This window comes from Pan troglodytes, chromosome 4 (genome assembly GCF_028858775.2).
Source record: "Pan troglodytes isolate AG18354 chromosome 4, NHGRI_mPanTro3-v2.0_pri, whole genome shotgun sequence".
Taxonomy (NCBI): domain Eukaryota; kingdom Metazoa; phylum Chordata; class Mammalia; order Primates; family Hominidae; genus Pan; species Pan troglodytes.
In genome coordinates this window covers 54,106,311-54,127,111 of record NC_072402.2, presented here as the reverse complement: position 1 = coordinate 54,127,111, position 20,801 = coordinate 54,106,311, and the positions used below count along the sequence as shown (strand labels likewise).

Below are 20,801 nucleotides of genomic sequence, written 5' to 3'. Positions count from 1 at the left end.
AAATCTGGGCCAAGAATGATTGCTAGGTCCATAAGCTAATTTGTCTGGCCTTGCCATTTACGTAAGCCAAAGAAAGTCACTCATGAGTAAACTATAGAAAACGTTCAGACCCATCCTGTTAGTATGTCAAATCAACTAAGACTGGCAGGGTATTAACTCCATTCCAGGTGACATGGATAAAGAGCCCCATTATTTTCACAGTGCCAGCCTCTACCTAAGGAAACCCTAGACCTTGGAACCAGTTTCCTGGTAGGGAACTGCTGACAGTTTCAATGCTGACAGTTGGAGCCAATGCCTCATAGTGTAAACTGAAAGAAAAATAGTTGCTTTTTAAAATGTCAGCAAGAAGGCCTGCCTCGTCTTAACAAAGCAAAAAAAAATGCTTTAATTCAAATTAAAAATCATGATACTAGAGATGGGAGTCTGTGGTCACTATAAAGATAAAGTTCATGTTCTTGGTTCAGATAACAAAACACTTTATCTGGATAAATGGACCTCAAAATTTGCTCTTGGCACATGGGGGAAATTTTTTGTTGCATTTTGTTGTTGTTGTTGTTGTTCTTGTTGTTATTGTTTAAATTAATCTTCCTAAGGCCATGAATATGAAATCATACTAATAATGCATGTGACAAAATTCTAAAATATATTACACTTAAAATTAGCATAAACCATCAACTTTTAGTACTCATATATTGTAGTCAAAACTCTTCTAGGTAATGAGACCTGAACAGAAGGATCCATTTATCTGTGGTCTTGCTCTTTGTCTAAGTTTCTCGAAAGCATTAGGACAATGACATATACAAAAACTGGCAATTACATTTAATAAGAAAAATGTGGGGAGTGCATTCTTAATATTTGATGCTAAAACCACATCTTTGCTTTAAACATGTAAAGCAGTATAACATGGTGGTTGGTAGAAACTCTGGAGTCAGGCCACCTGGGTTCACATCCCAGCTCTGACTCTTAATTGTTAGACCCTGAGCAAGCTACTTAACAGCATTATGCCTCAGTTTCCTCCTATATAAAAGGGTGCCACACACAGTAACTACCTCCTAGGCTGGTGTGAAGATTAAATGGGCAAATACATGCTTAGAACTGAGCCTATTATATGGTGACTGCTCATTAAAAGAAAATTGTCAGCTAGAAATGGTGGCTCGCCCCTTTAGTAATCCCAGCCCTTTAGAAGGCCAAGGATCACTTGAATCCAGGAGTTTGAGACCACTCTGGGCAACACAGCAAGACCCCATCTCTGCAAAAAAGAGAAATAAATAAATAAATAGCTGGGCATGGTAGCACACACCTGTAGTCCCAGCTACTTGGGAGGCCAAGGTGGGAGGATCACTTAAGTCCAGGAGTTGGAGGCTGCAGTGAGCTATGGTTGTGCTATTGCACTCCAGCCTCAGTGACAGAGTGAGATCCTCTCTCAAAGAAAAAATTGAAAAAACATAAATAAATAGAAATAAAATTGTTGTTTTTATTAGGATTAAGCTCACTGCAATAAATATACACAATATTGAAAATGAAGGTGAATTCCATGGAATACTATGCAGCCATAAAAAAGGATGAGATCATGTCCTTTGCAGGGAGATGGATGAAGCTGGAAACCATCATTCTCAGCAAACTATCACAAGGACAGAAAACCAAACACCGCATGTTCTCACTCATAGGTGGGAACTGAACAATGAGAACACTTGGACACAGGGCAGGGAACATCACACACGAGGGCCTGTCAGTGGGTAGGGGGCTGAGGGAGGGATAGCATTAGGAGAAATACCTAATATAAATGACGAGTTGATGGGTGCAGCAAACCAACATGGCACATGTATGCCTATGTAACAAATCTGCACATTGTGCACATGTACCCTAGTACTTAAAGTATAAAAAAAAAGATTAAAAAAAAGAAGAAAAGAAAAAGAAAATGAAGGTGAATTAATGAACTGCCAGATGTGGTGAAATGTGTCTACTAACATCACATATTGCATTTCAACTAATATTTGTAAGTAAGATTTTGCCTTAAGGCCTCTAAGATAACAGCACAGTGAAGTGTGTTGGTCACTATTAATCATCAGTTTTTTGCCTGGTTCTCATTTGACACTTTTAACCCTGCCCTGTATTTTGCTGTGTCATGCAAGGACACTAACCCAGGACATGACACACAAGGGGTAACAGTAGTAGACATGATTCATATGATAGTTGGTACAAAGTTTAGACTAGTTTAAACATTCCTGCATGAGGGGAAAAAAATAATGGAAGTCATTAATCTTCAGTCATGGTAACCTAACCAAAAATGATTTGAAGGAGGAGAAAAAAGAGGGTTACCGATCATGAACAGCTATGCTGATTATCCAAAATACATGAACCATGTCTGGAATTCATGCTGAATTCTCAGCTTAAATATGAGCTATGTTGAAGCGAATTATATTTTCTCCTCCCATTGATGAGAAATTTCTCAGAGCAAGAGAATATCAACTGAGACTTAGACGTGCTCACTAAGAAGCAGCAGAAGAAAGAACAGAGTCTGCTTGGTGAAGGAATAGCCACCCCAGAGAAGGAGTATGGACTTCTATACACAATCATTCATTCATTCATTCATTCATTCACTACTCATGCATGATCTTTGTCCTTATCTTCCTCCACATGAATACCCACCCACTGCACCTACCTGCTTCCTATTCCTGAGAACCCAGGCTCACACACAGAGCCATGTTTCTGCAAATGCAGCCCCTCTGACTGCACACCCTTCCCCAGCACCCACCATGAAGACCAAGAAAAATGAGTTCCTTCACTGGAAACCCCTTCCTAGCCACCCCTTCTCCATGAAAGGTGGTTACACCCTCCTGAGTAAATTAATGAACCAGTACCACTTACCACATAAATTAGCACTAGAGGACAAATGAACATTGGAAAAATTGAGGGATGTTTTCAGTTTAACAAAAAAAAAATGCTTTAAAATTGAAACATAGGGTACTTTCTGCAAGATTAAAATTCCAATAAAATCAAATGTGAGGCTTATTGGACCCACAAACAAACTCTTGGCTAAAGTTAGGCATCATCTCTGGTCCTTCTCAACAAACGGATAAAGAAATGCAGGGGATCCCAACATAGTCTCTAGAAATGATCGTATATTTGAAAGTTTGAAAGCTTTGCATGGGGCCTGGCAAGGAGTTGAATGAGCTAAGCTAAGTCTCACTTATTCTAATGATCCTGCTCCTGGCAGAAGAATGCACTGGGGGTAGGGGGATCTCAGACTCAGAGGTGGGTAATTATCTCCCTCTTCCCCCTCTGCTGGTGCAGCTACAGAATCCGACATCAAGATTCCCTCCCAGAGCCACTTGTGCCACTGAGCCTCACCACCTGCAGCACTGCTGCAGTCCAGTCCTGTGACTAAGGGAGCAGTTATTCAGCACTGGACATTCACTGAGAGGAAAATGATGGAAGGGGCTGGAGAATTTCAGGAAAACAATGTATTCTGGAGGACAGCCCTCGGAACTGTGACACAGGTCCAGTTTGTCTTTAGAGCCTTTCCTCCTCACTTCTCCCCCCAGAATAGTCTCCCTGGGCTCCCCAGATTCTTCTTTGTGGCCCACAAAGGGGCCTAACCTCCCTCCCATCAACTAAATCTTTTTGTGTGCCATCCCCAGAGTAGCAGATTAAAGCAGTCTGTGAAAATATAAGTAAATGGTCCTGCTATCTTCCAAGTGGCATGTCATTTCAATAGGGGCTTTCTAGAGCTAAAGCTGAGAACCAGAGAAATAACCACCAGTGAACATTTCAGGCCTCATGAAGCATGACAACAAAGGCAGAAGGCAGGCAGGTCTTTCTGGGCCCTGGGGAATCACACCTGCATATCAGCTACCTTCCCCTCTCAGAAATGGGCCAGCCCTATTTGCATAGCCCTGAGCCAAGGAAAAGGTCAAGCTTTCCCTTCTCCATGCAGGGTCACCATCATGATTATACAACCTGTACCACACCTGTAAGTCCCACCTCCATGGCCCCTGTGTCTTCCTCTCTACCTCCAGAGCACAGGCCACCACTAAGCAAGGAAAGAGTTCTCACTTCTTTAACCTTCCCACAATACAGATAAATATCACACATAGTGCCTCAAAAGCAATTTGGCCATGGAGATACATTTGCAATCACCAGCAACTAAAAGAGACATGAGTTGCTCTATATCTAACTTCAGTCCATGGTATTTTGTCTAACTTTTGTCATGAAAATTTACACACAGAAATCAGAGGAGTGGAAAGAAAGCAGATTACACTGAGTCACAGTTGCACTAGGAAATAACACAGTGGCTCTCGAATGTCATGTGCATAAGGATGATGACCCAAGGCACCTGCTAAAATGGTAGATCCCTGGCTCCCACTACAGGATGCTGATCCCATGGATCTAGAGTAGAATCTAGGAATCTGCCTTTTCATTGCCCACGCCCACCACCACGCGTCAATGTTTGTAAAGCCAGTGATCTATGGACCACTCCTTGAGAAACATTGAGATAGTGCATGCAGACTACTTAACAGAAAACCTGGTACAAGTTTTCAATGCTTGCTAGCTAGCATTATTACCAATCAGAATCAATCCCAACTTCATAGATTCTACTTAGACTTGACCTTTTGCTAAGTGAAAATTGCACATGGGTGCGGAAGTATGGTAGCAAGCCAGGAGTTGTTTTAGTGCAGGAAGAGAAATAAGAAGAGGGATACAGTACGTGTCCTTCTAATGATCCTTTAACCATTAATGAAATCTCTTGAGCCCTAATTATCCCCTATTCCACAGTTTTCAACAGCTCTGAAAAGATTACACAGGGGTATCTGAAATAATTATCTATGGACCAGAAATTCCCAATGTAAAAACACTCAAAATATTGCCATTTTTATTTTTCTGCCTCAGACATGGAAAGCAAAACAGGGCTATTTGTTTTGTTGTGCAAAGCAGGCCCCAAGTGAACAGTGAGTTTCAGAATGGCTGAGTCCACCAACTTTGGCACAGTATCAGAGAAGTGAATCCCAAACCTGACTGGCTGTTGTGCTCCTGTGAGTCTTGGCTATTTCCTTTTGCTGCCAATGTGGGCCCTCTGCAGATGGTTGCAGCTGAGTATGTCTACTTACCTCTTGGACTGACTCCTCACCATAAATGGGATGGCCGTTCAGGAAATCTTCTGTTTGCCTTGCACGCTCCTGAGTATAGGACAAAGCGCTGTTGTTTAAGAACATAAATAACAAAAGCTTTGTTCTTCCAAACCGAGAGGGAAACTGTAGATCTATCCAAAATGACTTGGTCTTAAACTGCCTAAGGATGACAAGAATGAAATATTATTTTAGGCTGCCCATCAGCATCCGTCTCTCAATCTCCTGTCTTGGCTTCAGAAAACAATGACTCAATATGGTCTTTTTCTGACACACTGCAGCCTTAGGAAAATACTGTTCCACATATTTGGAACTAGAGCTTTCCCTGCATTAAAATAAGTGGAAGTTATTCAAAGGCCCACTTAGCTTTCTCTCTTTGAATCTTGGGCATAGGGACACAGCTGTTTGTACTCACATAATGAAAGAAAAAAGGAAACTGTGTATGACAAAAAAAAATCAAAATACATTTTTTACTAGGTGCTTGACATGTATTTTATTGCTTGATTCTCACAACAACCTCTAAGAGTTTGGTATTATCTCCATTTTCACCAAGAGTGAGAAAGGTTAAATAAGTTTCCCTAAGGACACAGAGTTGATAGGTGGGAGAGGAAACATTTAAATAGCAAAGGAAGTAAAGGTAGCCTGAAATTCTAACTGTTCAGATTTAAATTAACAACTTCCCATATTTCTAGTAATATGACTGTATAGAAATGTGATTGTTGTGTTTCATAACCTGTTTTGTACCATTAAATAATTTTTCACATTAATATATGAAGCTTTACACCATCATTTTATTGACTATGCAGGATTTCACAGTAGGTATTTATCATAATTTACTATACCAGTTCTCTATTGATAAACATTAAAGTTATTTCTCATTTTCCCCATGAATATGCTTTTGCAAACATACTACATAAATGTATTTTTACATTTGTATAGTTGTCTTCTTAGGATAAGTCCTAGACCCAGAATTTCTGGGCAAGAAGATTATACATTTCACATTTCAGTAAGTATCAGCCACCTGCCCTCCAAAAGGTTGTATCAGGTAGTTGTACGAGCACATCCATTTCATCAAACTCACAGGCACACCGAGTTTAACCATCCATTCACATTTCTGCCAAAATGATGTGGGGAAATGATAGCATTGTTATCTTTATAATCACAATGCTAATTAGGGGGGTTAGGTGTTAGGCATCTTCTCTTATGTATTGGCCGCTTGCAATTCTTTTTTGACTTTCTTTTTTTTTGTTTTTGAGGCAGGATCTTGCTCTGTTGTCCAGGCTGGAGTGCAGTGGTGTGAACACGGTTCACTGCAGCCTCAACCTCCCAGTCGCAAGTGATCCTCCCACCTCAACCTCCCAAGCAGCTGGGATCATAGGCACATGCCACTAAGCCTGGCTAATTTTTTTTATTTTTTGTAGAGACAGGGTCTCACTATGTTGCCCAGGCTGATCTCAAACCCCTGGCCTCATGAGACCCTCCCACCTTGGCCTCCCAAAGTATTTGGATTACAGTGTGAGTCATGGGGCACGCCAGCCACTTGTAATTCTTTCAGAAATCAATTAGTCCTATCCTCTATCTACTTTTCTATCAAAATCTGACTCCAAAATTAATTGCAAGTGCTTTCTCCCACCCCTACCTGTTTTCTCATTGTCTGAGCTCTGCAAAGCTGATGTGCTGGTATATTACAGACTTTGATCTATTGCCAAGAAAACTTTGGCAACATATTGCCAGGGCGATTAGTCAAGTTCCATAACATATGTTCCAAGAAGGAACACTGGTTAAGTCTAAAGAATAGAAATCCATAAATTTCTCCTTGGTCCTCTGCTTCAGAAATAGGTCATCCTCTGACTATCAGCAGTTGTTTAGCCGGAAAGAAACAATGATCCATTCAAACTTAAATCTTGTTCTTCTGCACAGAAAAGTTTGGATAACAGAAAGAAGGCAAGAACAGTTTGGAGGAACATCCCCAGAACCAGTGACTGGAGACACACACATGCACACACACACACACACACACACACACACATTTTCCATGCCCCAGACAGAGTCAGACCACAAAGATTGTGCTGTGACTCAGGTTAGAGATGTCTTTGCTCAGAGGAAAATGAGGTCCACAAACATAAAGTAACTTGTCTAAAATCAACCAGCAAACAGCAGTCCACTGACTCCCTGGGCAGAGCCCATTCCACTAGAGGACCCTTGCCAAAGGTGAATCAGAGCACAAGTTGAGTCCCCAGAGTGTAAAACATTGACTCTCTCTCCCAAAAGGCCAGAATTGTGTTAAAAAGGCATTATAACAAGAATACCTTCACCCCAGTCCCAGAACTTGTACAAATGGGGCCTGGGCCACAGGGATGGCCAGTATCCTAGCTGCTAAGGTTGGACATGGATCTGACTGGCTGTGGGCAGAGGGCTTCAGGGACAATGTTAGGCTGCCCTCTTGTTCCTGTACTCAAGAGAGTATGATCAAATCCAAACAGCAACACTGGGCTGGTATCCAGCTCTTATGGTATCTAGCTTTTCCTTTACAATATCACTTGTATAATCAGCTTGTTTTTTTTAATCTTGTCTGTTCAAATTTAGCCAATTCCAGGCTCTGAGCTAAAGAAAACCAAGCCTGGCCAGGTAGTGGTCCTATCCTCCTATAAGGGCTTCTGCCTTAGCCCAGCAGAGACTCAAATGTGACCAAGATCTCTGACAGAAGAACTGTACAAGGGCTACCCTATCCCATCTCACCTGCAGAAAAATGCATGGATGAGTGGCCCCACATTCATTCCACCTAGGTGATCAGCCACCCAATGGCATTAGCTCCCTCTCTATAAAACCCTGCATCATGAAACTCTTACGAAACCCAAACAAAGATTCTATTCCACCCAACGCAGATCCTTGAGGAAGACTAGAGAAGCGGCTTCCTCCATATTTTATCAATTTGAAAGCATTTTTGTGAACTCTTTAGATATCCACATGGGCCAAACAGAATAAACAGTTCACACTGAGACTTAAAAAACAACTGGATCTGTGTATTTAGGAAACTGGCTTAGAACACAACAGTGGTGATTAGTTTGTGCCAGGAGATGTGCATGCATTATGCCATTTAATCTCACAATGACTTTCCAAGGTGCTTCTTTTTACCCACTCTTTATATATAAGGAAACAGAGGAAACAATATGGAACAGCTTATTTCTAGACTCAGCTGATTCCTCTACAGAATTTCATGAACTTTCATTGAGATTTCAGCAGTTCTTCCAAAAGACCAAGGGAAAAGTCTGCCTTGAATGTTAAAACTGTCATGAAAGTTGATTCCTGGCTGCTTCACAGACTGACTCCCCTCAGCTTTCTCCTTGGGTGGGGGGCGGTTAAAAAGAAAAAAAAGCAATCTCATGCTGATGGCTCTCTTTGGAAATGGATGTTTTCCACAAGAGAAAATTCTTTCCAAAACTTGGTGCTTATTTTAGGAGAGTTGTGTGGATTCCCAGCCATCTTCACACAGAAAATCTTATACCTCAGAATCAAGAATAAACTCTTCAAGTAAATTTCAGCAACCAGATTGGTCATTAAAGACTCCAAAAAATAAACAACAAAGAGCGAGACAGGGAGAGTTACACTGCTGGCCCAGACCATTTATAAATACAAGAATTTGAAGCAGAGGTTTGAAAATGCTTATGGTATATTTCTCTCCTCTCCTTCAGTTTTCCTGTTAGCCCTCTTGGCTTCAGAGGTTTTTACTTGCTGATTCTCAAGGTTGGACTACATTTAATTGTTTTTGTTTCTTGAAACATTCACTCAATTTTGATTAGCAAATTTGCTTCTTTTCTTTTTTTCTCCAAATATGATCAAAAAGAAACTAAAACCCAGGCTGGGTGTGGTGGCTCATACCTCTAATCCCAGCACTTAGGGAGATTGAAACAGGATAACTTGAGCCCAGGAGTTTGAGATCAGCCTAGGCAACATAGTGAGACACCATCTCTAGAAAAATAAAAAAATTAGCTGCGTGTGGTGGCCATACCTGTGGTCCCAGCTACTGGAGAGGCTGAGGAGGAAGGATCACTTGAACCCAAAAGGTCGAGGCTGCAGTGAGCCATCCATGATTGTGCCACTGCATCCCAGACTGGGTGACAGAGACCCAGTCTCAAAAAAAAAAAATTAAAAAGAAGAAGAAGAAAGAAGAAGAAGGAGAAGAAGGAAGAACCTGGTCCCAAGGATGGAAGAAATTTCCACTTGAAAATATTTAAGATTTATTTATAATGCATCTTATGTAATACTACATTAGAGAAATAACTAATTCCATAGATTGTCCAAAATGAAAACTGACTCAGTGCTAAATATCTATAAGGAACTTGGTAAATAGATGTTAAGTAATTTATATTCATCAGTATGATAATAATAACATGCATTTACAAGGAACTTTGCTATTTTCAAAACACTTTCACACATGTCATTTTAAATAGCTCTAAAAATTCCATGGAGGACTAAGTGGGGACTTTGTGAACATACATATGAAGTTTATATCCTGGCTTTGCCACTTAGCTGCATGACTTCAGGCAGCTTACTGAAATAATCTGAGCCTCAGCTTTCTCAGCTGTAAACTGTGAATGACAATTGTTCCTTCCTTGCAGAGTTGATGAGACTTAAAGATAATATGTGCCAAAGACATAGCAAGAACCTGACCCATGGCAGGCATTTGGAAATGGGAATTATTGCTATGATTATAAGGCAGGACTGATATAATTAACTCCTCTAACAGCTGAGGCAACTGAGGCTGAAATAGATTAAATCATTCAACCAGTCACTACAGCCACTATGATACCAGAGCTACAGGTTTTCTTTTTTTTAATTTAATTTTATTATTATTATACTTTAAGTTTTAGGGTACATGTGCACAATGTGCAGGTTAGTTACATGTGTATACATGTGCCATGCTGGTGTGCTGCACCCATTAACTCATCATTTAGCATTAGGTATATCTCCTAATACTATCCCTCCCCGCTCCCCCCACCCCACAACAGTCCCCAGAGTGTGATGTTCCCCTTCCTGTGTCCATGTGTTCTCATTGTTCAATTCCCACCTATGAGTAAGAATATGAGGTGTTTGGTTTTTTGTTCTTGCAATAGTTTACTGAGAATGATGATTTCCAATTTCATCCATGTCCCTACAAAGGACATGAACTCATCATGTTTTATGGCTGCATAGTATTCCATGGTGTATATGTGCCACATTTTCTTAATCCAGTCTATCATTGTTGGACATTTGGGTTGGTTCCAAGTCTTTGCTATTGTGAATAGAGCCGCAATAAACATACGTGTGCATGTGTCTTTATAGCAGCATGATTTATAGTCCTTTGGGTATATACCCAGTAATGGGATGGCTGGGTCAAATGGTATTTCTAGTTCTAGATCCCTGAGGAATCGCCACACTGACTTCCACAATGGTTGAACTAGTTTACAGTCCCACCAACAGTGTAAAAGTGTTCCTATTTCTCCACATCCTCTCCAGCACCTGTTGTTTCCAGACTTTTTAATGATTGCCATTCTAACTGGTGTGAGATGTTATTTCATTGTGGTTTTGATTTGCATTTCTCTGATGGCCAGTGATGGTGAGCATTTTTTCATGTGTTTTTTGGTGGCATAAATGTCTTCTTTTGAGAAGTGTCTGTTCGTGTCCTTCGCCCACTTGTTGATGGGGTTGTTTGTTTTTTTCTTGTAAATTTGTTTGAGTTCATTGTAGATTCTGGATATTAGCCCTTTGTCAGATGAATAGATTGTGAAAATTTTCTCCCATCCTGTAGGTTGCTTGTTCACTCTGATGGTAGTTTCTTTTGCTGTGCAGAAGCTCTTTAGTTTAATTAGATCCCATTTGTCAATTTTGGCTTTTGTTGCCATTGCTTTTGGTGTTTTAGACATGAAGTCCTTGCCCATGCCTATGTCCTGAATGGTAATGCCTAGGTTTTCTTCTAGGGTTTTTATGGTTTTAGGTCTAACGTTTAAGTCTTTAATCCTTCTTGAATTAATTTTTGTATAAGGTGTAAGGAAGGGATCCAGTTTCAGCTCTCTACATATGGCTAGCCAGTTTTCCCAGCACCATTTATTAAATAGGGAATCCTTTCCCCATTGCTTGTTTTTCTCAGATTTGTCAAAGATCAGATAGTTGTAGATATGTGGCATTATTTCTGAGGGCTCTGTTCTGTTCCATTGATCTATATCTCTGTTTTGGTAGCAGTACCATGCTGTTTTGGTTACTGTAGCCTTGTAGTATAGTTGGAAGTCAGGTAGTGTGATGCCTCCAGCTTTGTTCTTTTGGCTTAGGATTGACTTGGCAATGCGGGATCTTTTTTGGTGCCATATGAACTTTAAAGTAGTTTTTTCCAATTCTGTGAAGAAAGTCATTGGTAGCTTGATGGAAGCTGTAGACCAGAGCTGTTCCTATTCGGCCATCTTGGCTGTCCCCCTGCTACAGGTTTTCAATCTGACAAAGGAGAGAGTTTTCTGTGCTGATCCAGAACTCAAAGTATGAAGGTAGAATTATTGCCAAAACAGCAGTGTCAATCTCTAAATCTCTAAAATAGTTGATCCATGCTTTCGGAGGGAGCTTATCCCTTCAAAGCAGTAATAAAAGTGTTTTGGGGATCTCTTGTAGCCTCTAGCACATGACAGGCAGAACTTTTCTGTCTGTATTTTTTTCAGTTCTAGATTTAATATCAGTTCTATAATATAGTTGATATGTCTTATTTTCTTAGAATTTCTTTATAATAAGTTACTATATTCAGCATTATAGACAATAATTTTAGACCTGCCTCCTAAGGTTAGGAATTTTTAGAACCTTACAACAAGGGCAAAATTCACTTATGCTGTCTGCAGCAAGCCTAACTGAGCTTTTGTGAAATCACTGAACTAAGCTACTGAAGTTGAGTATCACTCAAACGTCCATATCTTTTTGATGATGTGGATTGACTATCTGGAGTAAAGATAGCCATACTAGTATCAATATTAACCCTCACGAATAAAAATGGAAGAGAAAGAAAGTGAGGGAATCCACGATACTCCTTTCCCTAATAACTCAGCAGAAAACAAGACAAAACATAAACAGGGCAGAATACCCTATAGACAGAATACTCTGTCTATAGAATATCCTAGAGTATTCTGTCTATAGGATATTCTACTCACTACAAGAACACCAACATTGTCAATATTTATTTGATACTCTGCTATGTGTGCTGTTTAGCCAACAACTGTTCCAAGTTATTAGTAAGTTCTCCCTCAATTTCTTTATTCTTGGCTATTATTTTCTTTGTCTTGCTTTGGTCCTCTTGCTTTTTCATGTCTACATTCCTTTGGTATTCCTTGCATTTATATTTACTCCTTCCTTTATCCCTCTGTCCTTTATTATATGAAAGTGCTTTTAGAGGAATCAAGAATCTATGGAAACGTAAGGTTGTTGTATCTTTATTACTGGTATGTTTATTATTCATGTCAAGGCATTATTAAATGTCTTTTACACGCTCACTATTGTATCTACAACTTGTTTCTCCTGCTTTTGTCTTATCTGGTCTTCTACGGGTTTATCAGAATATAGCACATAAATATTAACAATGGAAGCAGAGTTGAAGATCATTCTGTTAACTTTTTTTAAAATCTGGAAGTATCCAGTGAGCCAGGCAACATTTGTTAAACACCATCTGCAAACACAATCAGGGTATCAAAATTACAGAGGAAATTCCAAAGATATGAAAGATGTGTTTCTTGACCTTTGTAAGCTTCAAACCCAGTCAGAATGACAAGTCACATGATAAGCAACTGAAGGGGACAGCTGTAAGATATACAGATAACCTGTAAGATATACAGATAACTAGAGTTCAAACCGAGAACCAAATTTGAGTCAGCCAGGTAGAGTTGATCATGTAAATATTTCCTGAAAGTGAATTTTAAAAAGAAAAGGAAAGATGATAAGTCAAAGGGAATAAGGGCTTCCTATCCGACCCATCAATGTTATTAAATCCATTTCAAAGCCTTCTGCAGTCTCCTGGGGACTATGCAATTCTCTGATGACTTTCCCATTTATGTTTTGAATGTATTATCAAAAGCTCCCTTGGAACTTAAGAAAGCTCTAATATGTCTTTATGCATTTTTTTTTTGCTTCCATGATCTTGCATATAGCTTTTGTAAAACTACAGCCTGCTTCTCTAGTTCTTTTAAGGTTTTTTTTTTTTAGGTCTTTTTAGGTATATATTTTTAGCATGACATGTGAAAGGCAACATTTTTTAAAAAGCAGTTCTGTAACATCTGCTGTTTGAGGTAGGTGGTATAGTACAAGCAGCTCTTGAGACTTTATTTCATCCCTCTCCAGTGCACTGTATTGTCCCTCAGGCAGTTTCATTCTCTCTACAAAAAAAGACCAGGTAACAAAACAGCCTCTGCTACACTAAAATGGGGAAACTAAAGCAAAACCATCTAAGTGCAGTCGGAACTGCAGCAAGCTCCAGGTTGAAGTTGATTGACTTCAGTAAGCTCCAAGCTTAGGTTGTAATCATTTCCACCATCTTTTCAACAGTCTGCATCTTCTTTTTAAAATTTATTTGACGTTAAAATTGACGTAATGGCTTTTACTTGAAAATTAAAATTTATTATGGTTAGAAAAAAGGGGATATTCTTTTAAATGAGAAGCCAGATTCCCAATCCCAGAAGAGTTTCTGTCTGTTTAATTGATTTCTTCATGCCACGTGGGGTTTAAAGCCGGGTTGCAAATGGGAGAGCTCCCCTAAACCTATCCTCCCCCAACAAAAGCATAAAATGCCTCATCTGTCTGCATGTAGGTGACATTCATTTTGTTCCAAAATAAAGGATACAATGTCAAAATCAAATATCTAAATAGAATGAACATAAATCTTACATTTGCTCAAAGGTGTGCTTGATTGATTATTCCTGAAAGCTAGCATTTCTTGTGAAGGGGGCTTTGGATAACTCCCTAGAGGGAGAAAAAGAGAGGAAACACTATAAGACTATACAGACAGAATAGAAAAGGTTGACTTTTTCACAATATTTCCAAAGGTCAATGAAGGCAAGGGGCACTGTTAGGACATAAGCATTACTCACTATTCTCCATGCTCGTCAGGGCTCTCTCCTTGCCATTTTGGCACATTTAGGAATCTTGTACAATTTGCATGTTTGTTTCCAATCAGGCAAATTTAATAAAGTCCCATTTTCGCCATATCTCTTTGAGTTTTAAACATATAATATTGGGATAAAGCCTTTGTCTTGCTGGTTATCCTTTTCTCTACCCAGCTCTGTCTTCTGGATGAAGAAGGAAGAGCTCTCAAACCCAGAAAGCGTATCAACGTACGTTCTTCTCCACTGCGAAACACTGAGCTGAGCACTCTATAATACAGCCACAGGGACTTGCACACTGCAAGACAGTGTTATTTGCCTGGTTCTTTTCATCATAGGTTTGATTTAGCAGGCAAATTTACAAGGCTCAGTGCTGACGGATATACCCTGGGGCCACTTCGAAGCCAGACCTTAGGTTTATGGAAATAAAATAAGCATAGTACTTCAATTACAAATACCTACTTTACATTCTAATGTACACTTAAAAATGTTCATCCTATAAATCCTGGCCTTGATTTCTGACTCAGTTAGAGGGTCTCCTGATTTGGTCCTTGGCTTCTCCCTTAGGGTGCCATTTTAATTCAGTCTGCATTCATACATATATAAATCGAGATCCACCATCTTATCTAATACATGTATCTCTTTGCCAGTTGGCAGGCTTTTGGAGAGATTAAAAGTTATGCTGCCTGTCTCTAGCCCAGTCAGGAAGCAGCTGAAAAGCCCACACAGCCAACACAATTTGCATCTTCTTCATCAAAGCTTTCAAAGTACAGATGCCAGCCTGTTGGTACCAGCGTGGATTAGAACATTCCTCTCCTCTGCATACTGTCTGAGATCCAGATGGCAAGCTCTGAAACGTGGCTATACAGAGACAGGCAAACAGGCAGTCAGCATCATTGCAGTGTCTACTTGCGTAGGGCATATAGGAAAGGACACAGTTCCTGTTCTGGAAGAACTGGAACACGTATTCACTCACAAGTGCACACCAACTTGCACATGTATGCACAAACATGCACACAAACATGAATGCATACATGCACACGTGAATACATTCATTCTCATGCATACCCTATGTATGCACATATACACATGTGTTCCTGATATAATGGGAAAACACTTTGGGAAATCCCAAAAAGAATACAAACTTTTTAATTAATGCAAAAGCACTACTGAGGCTCTGAGGTTTGGAACAGACTATTCCATGAATGCTTCCTCTACCTTACAAAATTAAAAACCAGGATCAAGAAACAAAGGGAACAGTGGTAAATATTTGAAAAACTGAATAGCAAAAATTATATTCTGAGCAGAGGAGAAAAAAGGCTAATGCTGTCAAAGAAAAGCAGACAGAATTTAGTATTTTTTTTTTAATCAGAGAAAGAACAAAAAGGAATGGAAAGCAAGAGAGGCCAGAGTTGCAAAGGAGGCTGAGTATGAAGGTTTAAGATGAAATGATACTGTGGGAAGAGAAGGGCTTGTAATTGAATTAATGTGAAATAACTGAGATTGCATTTTAACTTTCAGCCAAAATGAATGATGAGATATTTTAAAATGTAGAAACTAAGAAACAAGGATAGGACTTCCCGTAAGTAAATCATAGTTCAAGTGGGACAAAATATGGTTGCAATATTTCTTCTGATTATAAAAAATATAGTCTTTTAGACAATTTGAAAAATACAAAAAGAAAAAATAAAAAGGAAAAGAAACACCTCTAGTCCCATTACCAAAAGATAACCTCTGTTAACATGTTATTCTGTTCACACATAAACAAATTGTGATTATGCTATATATGCCATGATTATTTTCACATCATGTCTTGTCATAAACAGTTTTTCATAATATTAAGTGATTTTTTTTTTTTTTACATGGAGTCTCACCCTGTCGCCCAGGCTGGAGTGCAGTGGCACAATCTCGGCTCAACCTCTGCCTCCCATGTTGAAGCTATTCTCCTGCCTCAGCCTCCTGAGTAGCTGGGACTACAGGCACCCGCCACTATGCCTAGCTGATTTTTGTGTTTTTAGTAGAGACAGGGTTTTGCCATGTTGGCCAGGCTGGTCTCGAACTCCTGACCTCAGGTGATCCACCTGCCTCAGCCTTCCAAAGTGCTGGGATTACAGGCTTGAGCCACCACACCCGGCCTAAGTGATATTTTAAAACTGTAATTCTTAGACACTTTGATTCCTAGTTTTCATATTATGAACAAAAATGCTATAAATATCTTTATACATAATTTCTAATTACTTCCTTTTTCTTATTGCTTTCTTAGAATATATTATTGAAAGACAAATTTGGTATCTGGTGCAAAAAGTGGAAAATGTCTTTTTAGAAAATTCATACCAATTTATACCGCCACTGACAATATAGGAAGTTTTGTTTCACCACATCCTAGCCAAGAGTGAGCATTTTCTTTATTTAAAAAAAAAAAAAATCTTCTGCTAGATTGATAGGGATACAAAATACAATGTCAAGACACCACCCCAAATAGAATTTAGTATTTATGGTGCACAGTTAACCTCAGAATAAGCACAGAAGTTCTTAGACTTTTTGGAATCATGAACTCCTTTGAGAATCACATGAAAATTTATGAGCTTCCTTCTATAAAAATATTCATATACAGCAAAACAGACCCCTTGGAGCTCATCCTGGAACAACCTCAGACTGACTTATAAACATCTGACCTAAGTGGAATTTCTGGAACATGAGCTCATTTTAAGCCGGGACTCCAATAACTAGTTCGAGCGCATAGAGCCTGTATGGTTTAGTGGGAAAGGATTCAGTTTCAGCCATGAGGCTTGGTTTTCAGTTCTAGCTCTACATCTAAACACGCTCAGGTCCTTGTCACATACTGGGCCTGTAGGATCCCTTCCATCTATAAATCCCCGAAGCTCTAAGATAATGTCAACCTTCACTAGCATGTTGTAGACACCTACTCTATGGACAATATGTGGTCATTTTGTGCACCTAGGCTGGGTTCCTTGTTGTTCAGGACCAGCCAAAACCTTCTTTGACTCTAGTCGATACCTGTTCCAGGAATACAAATTAATGTCAATACTGTTGATTACACACATCTCCTGTCTTCCATGATCAATTGAGAATTCCTTGGGAGCAAAAACTGTGTCTAGGTCAACTTTACCTAACTTACTCAACACATTTGCCAGTAAACACCAGTAAACATCTGCTAAAATAAACCAAAACAAAAGAGGAATTTATTTAGAGTTTTGTTTGAAACAGAAGAGAATAGAGCAACGTCCCAAGTCAAATAAAAGGAGTTTCATTTCACTTGGGTTGACTATAATTCTACAAAATGTCTAAACATGCGTATCCATTGACCAACAAAAATGTTTACAGAGTTGATTCTTGTTATTTGTGGCAGTTACATTCTATAAAGTCACTGAGAACACTGAATTAGCAAAAACTGAACCATTGCTCCCAGGGGAAATGTAAGATCAGGTTTCTGCAAGTTCTGGTCACAATATTTTCATCACCTAATCAATACATAACTTTGTTTTTTTGTGTGTTTCTATTTAAAGATAGCTTATTTTAATATATATTGTTAATTCATTAACACTAAACACCCTGCCAGCAGCTCTATAACTCATGTTTGAACAAAGTTATCCAACATGCAGATTTCTCTTTTTTTTCTTTCTTTCTTTTCTTTTATTTATTTATTTATTTATTTATTTATTTTGAGACACAGTCTTGCTCTGTCATCCAGGCTGGAGTGCAGTGGCATGATCTCAGTTCACTGCAACCTCCGCCTCTCGGGTTCAAGCTATTCTCATGCCTCAGCCTCTCGAGTAGCTAGGATTACAGGTGCACACCACCAGGCCCAGCTGATTTTTATGTTTTTAGTAGAGATGGGGTTGCACCATGTTGGCCAGGCTGGTCTCATGCACCAGGGCACCCGGCCAGATTTCTTCTTATTACAGCCTTCTTGTGCTTAGGAGCACTGGAGAGCACTTCAGCACTATGCTTGGAAGCCATTTCACATGACAAAATCACCAGTGAAAAACACAAGAATTCAAAAACACAGCATTAAACGTATCATGGAAAGGACCCTCGCTTACAGCATGAGGGCTGAAACACGATGGCTGAGCATCCCTTGTTCACCCTCAGCTGGAAATACACATGTGGCACTACTTAAATTTTTCACTGCTTCACGCTCGTCCACAAATGACTGCAGAAGTGCCGCAAGTATTGCTTTTGGGATTACAGATAAATTTTAGCAAGTAGGTGGATTTGCAAACACATAATCTGTGATAATGAAGATTGACCATACATTGATTTTCTCTCCATTCAACTATTATTAGATCATTTCTCGCACCTGAGTTCCCCCTCCAATGCTAAGACTCCTGGGATTTTTTCTCTCATTTCATCTTTCTTTCCCTTCATCCACCTTTGACTTCACCTTCTGCTTCTTGGCTACACTTCTGGCCTTGCATGCCCACAGCTTCTGCATTTTTCTCTCCCAGTTGTACCTGACCTTTTCTTGCAGTCTTCTTTCATACTCTGTCCTGCTCCACCCCTTTCTTTTTTTTGTACTCAGTCTCCTAGAAGGCTACACTCTTTGGAGCTATTTCTTTTAAAATTAGGTTATATTTATTAACACTTGTGATGAATACTTGGCCCAGTGAGCCTCCCTGGTCCAAGACAGGACCTTTGGGTATGGAGGACGATGAAAGGGAATTAATCGGGTCAGGGCTGGTGCCAGTGGGACCAGTATAAGGGCTGAGGAACCAACCCATAGGTGAAGCAGGAAGAAGAGAAACAACACAGCTAGTTCCAGCACAACAGATCCCATCAGAAGTCAAACTCTGAGGAGAGATAAGGAGAGGCCAGGCCTTGAGCTAAGGGGAAGACAACGTATAGGGAAGGTCCAGACAATAAATGGCTCTGCAGGAGACCAGGGAATCAAAAAAGAGTGGAGTAAGAGAGCCCTAAGCAGCAGCTGCTGGGAGAACAGTGAGACATTCTCTGGCTTCCTACATGCAATAATTCTCAGCAGCCCATCAGAGAAAGAGAACACAGAAAGGAAGAACCACTTCCAGCTGAAAGACAGGGCAGGAAGCCCACAGAGACAGCATTCTGCAAAAGTTTCTCTGTCCTTGGTTTCCATCTCAAGGTTTCTTTCTATACCTAGTCTCCCTACCTTAGAACACTACAACGCCCACCTCTTGCTTTTAACCTAACTCGAATTCATCCTCTACATCTAGGGAGACTATAGATAAGATGGTGTTTCTCTTATATCTTAAAGAATGAGTACAATTTTGAGAGGCAAGAAATGGCTAAAAAAACATGTCTAGCTAAAATAACAGCTGGGAAGGACACGGTACTAATGGAGATTTGCAATTAGTCCTATGGCCGGAGTATAGGCTGCAGGAAAGGAAACAGGAGGTGATACAGCTGGAAGGGCAAGAGTACGGAGGGCCTTACATCTTAATGAGGCTGAAGTGTTTTCCACAGACAACAGCTGTCTATGAATGTGTGAATGATGATGGCATGATTTTGTTTTAGAAAGATAATTTCTGGAAAAAGTACAAAGGATGGATTGGAGAGACAATAAATGGGAGTTAAGTGGTAAGGCAGCTACTGTGAAAACCCAGACAAGTGATACTGTGTGGGTTCCAGCACTGACAGCAGAGATGGAGAGAGGCAGACACCTGTGGTGGAGGCACAATTATCCTTGGTAACAGCTTTCACATGCTTGAAATTCCTCCTGCCGTGGTAGTTTTTTTGTTTTGTTTTGTTTTGTTTTGTTTCTTTGAGACAGTCTTGCACTGTCGCCCAGGCTGGAGTGGAGTGCAGTGGCGAGATCTTACTGCAACCTCCACCTCCCTGATCCAAGCAATTCTCCTGCCTCAACCTCCCAAGTAGCTGGGATTCTAGGTGCTTGCCACCATGCCGAGATAATTTTTGTATTTTCAGTAGAGATGATGTTTTGCTATGTTGACCACACTGGTCTCGAACTCCTGACCTCAAGTGATCCTCCCACCTTGGCCTCCCAAAGTGAGGGATTACAGGCATAAGCCACCATGCCCAGCCCTGCCATGGTGTTTTAAACACTGCTAAGCTTGTTGTTAGAGACTCAATAAATGCTTGTTAAATTAAGAATACAGAATTTATTATATGCTGTTGACTCCCATGTTCACTAAATATACCTATCTTGGTAAACTCTAAAGAATAAAGTAAGTTACTTTAATTTATTTTATAAGAATAATTCTCCTACTGGAATATTATTTGCCAATACATTATTCTATGAACAAACTTAGGCAATAACATACTATAGAAATTTAATAATAATAATAATAATAATAATGGCTGCCATATATGAATATGATACTAACTCATTTCCCACTTCATTTATTCTTAAAACAGCATTGTAAGGTAGAAATTATGGACCCTGTGTTACAGATAAGGAAACTAATGCTTAGAAAGTTGGAGTTGTTTTTCCAAGGATACACAACTAGTAAGGAACAGAGCTACTATTCCAGCCCAGGTTTGTCTTAATCTAAAATCCATATTCATAATTGTCACATTATATTGTAGTGCATTTTAGTACAGAAAAAAATATTTAAAA

General features: G+C 39.7%; 1 protein-coding gene and 1 long non-coding RNA gene across 14 annotated transcripts in view; one reads left to right on the top strand and one right to left on the bottom strand.

Annotated features, from left to right (window-relative positions):
- Positions 1-20,801, top strand: part of LOC134809959 (uncharacterized) — a 63,485-nt gene that overhangs the window by 2,719 nt on the left and 39,965 nt on the right. The gene's annotated exons all lie outside the window — the stretch shown is intronic.
- Positions 1-20,801, bottom strand: part of PDE4D (phosphodiesterase 4D) — a 1,566,198-nt gene that overhangs the window by 1,532,435 nt on the left and 12,962 nt on the right. For 2 of the 11 annotated variants that reach the window (XM_063810423.1, XM_063810422.1), the window contains one exon: positions 5,109-5,177. The exons of 8 other annotated variants lie outside the window; for them this stretch is intronic. The gene's annotated coding sequence lies outside the window, so the exon portion shown is untranslated. Of the gene's footprint in view, positions 1-5,108; positions 5,178-14,012; positions 14,088-20,801 lie in introns of all 11 variants that reach the window. One more of the 11 variants, XM_063810425.1, reaches the window with a different exon arrangement.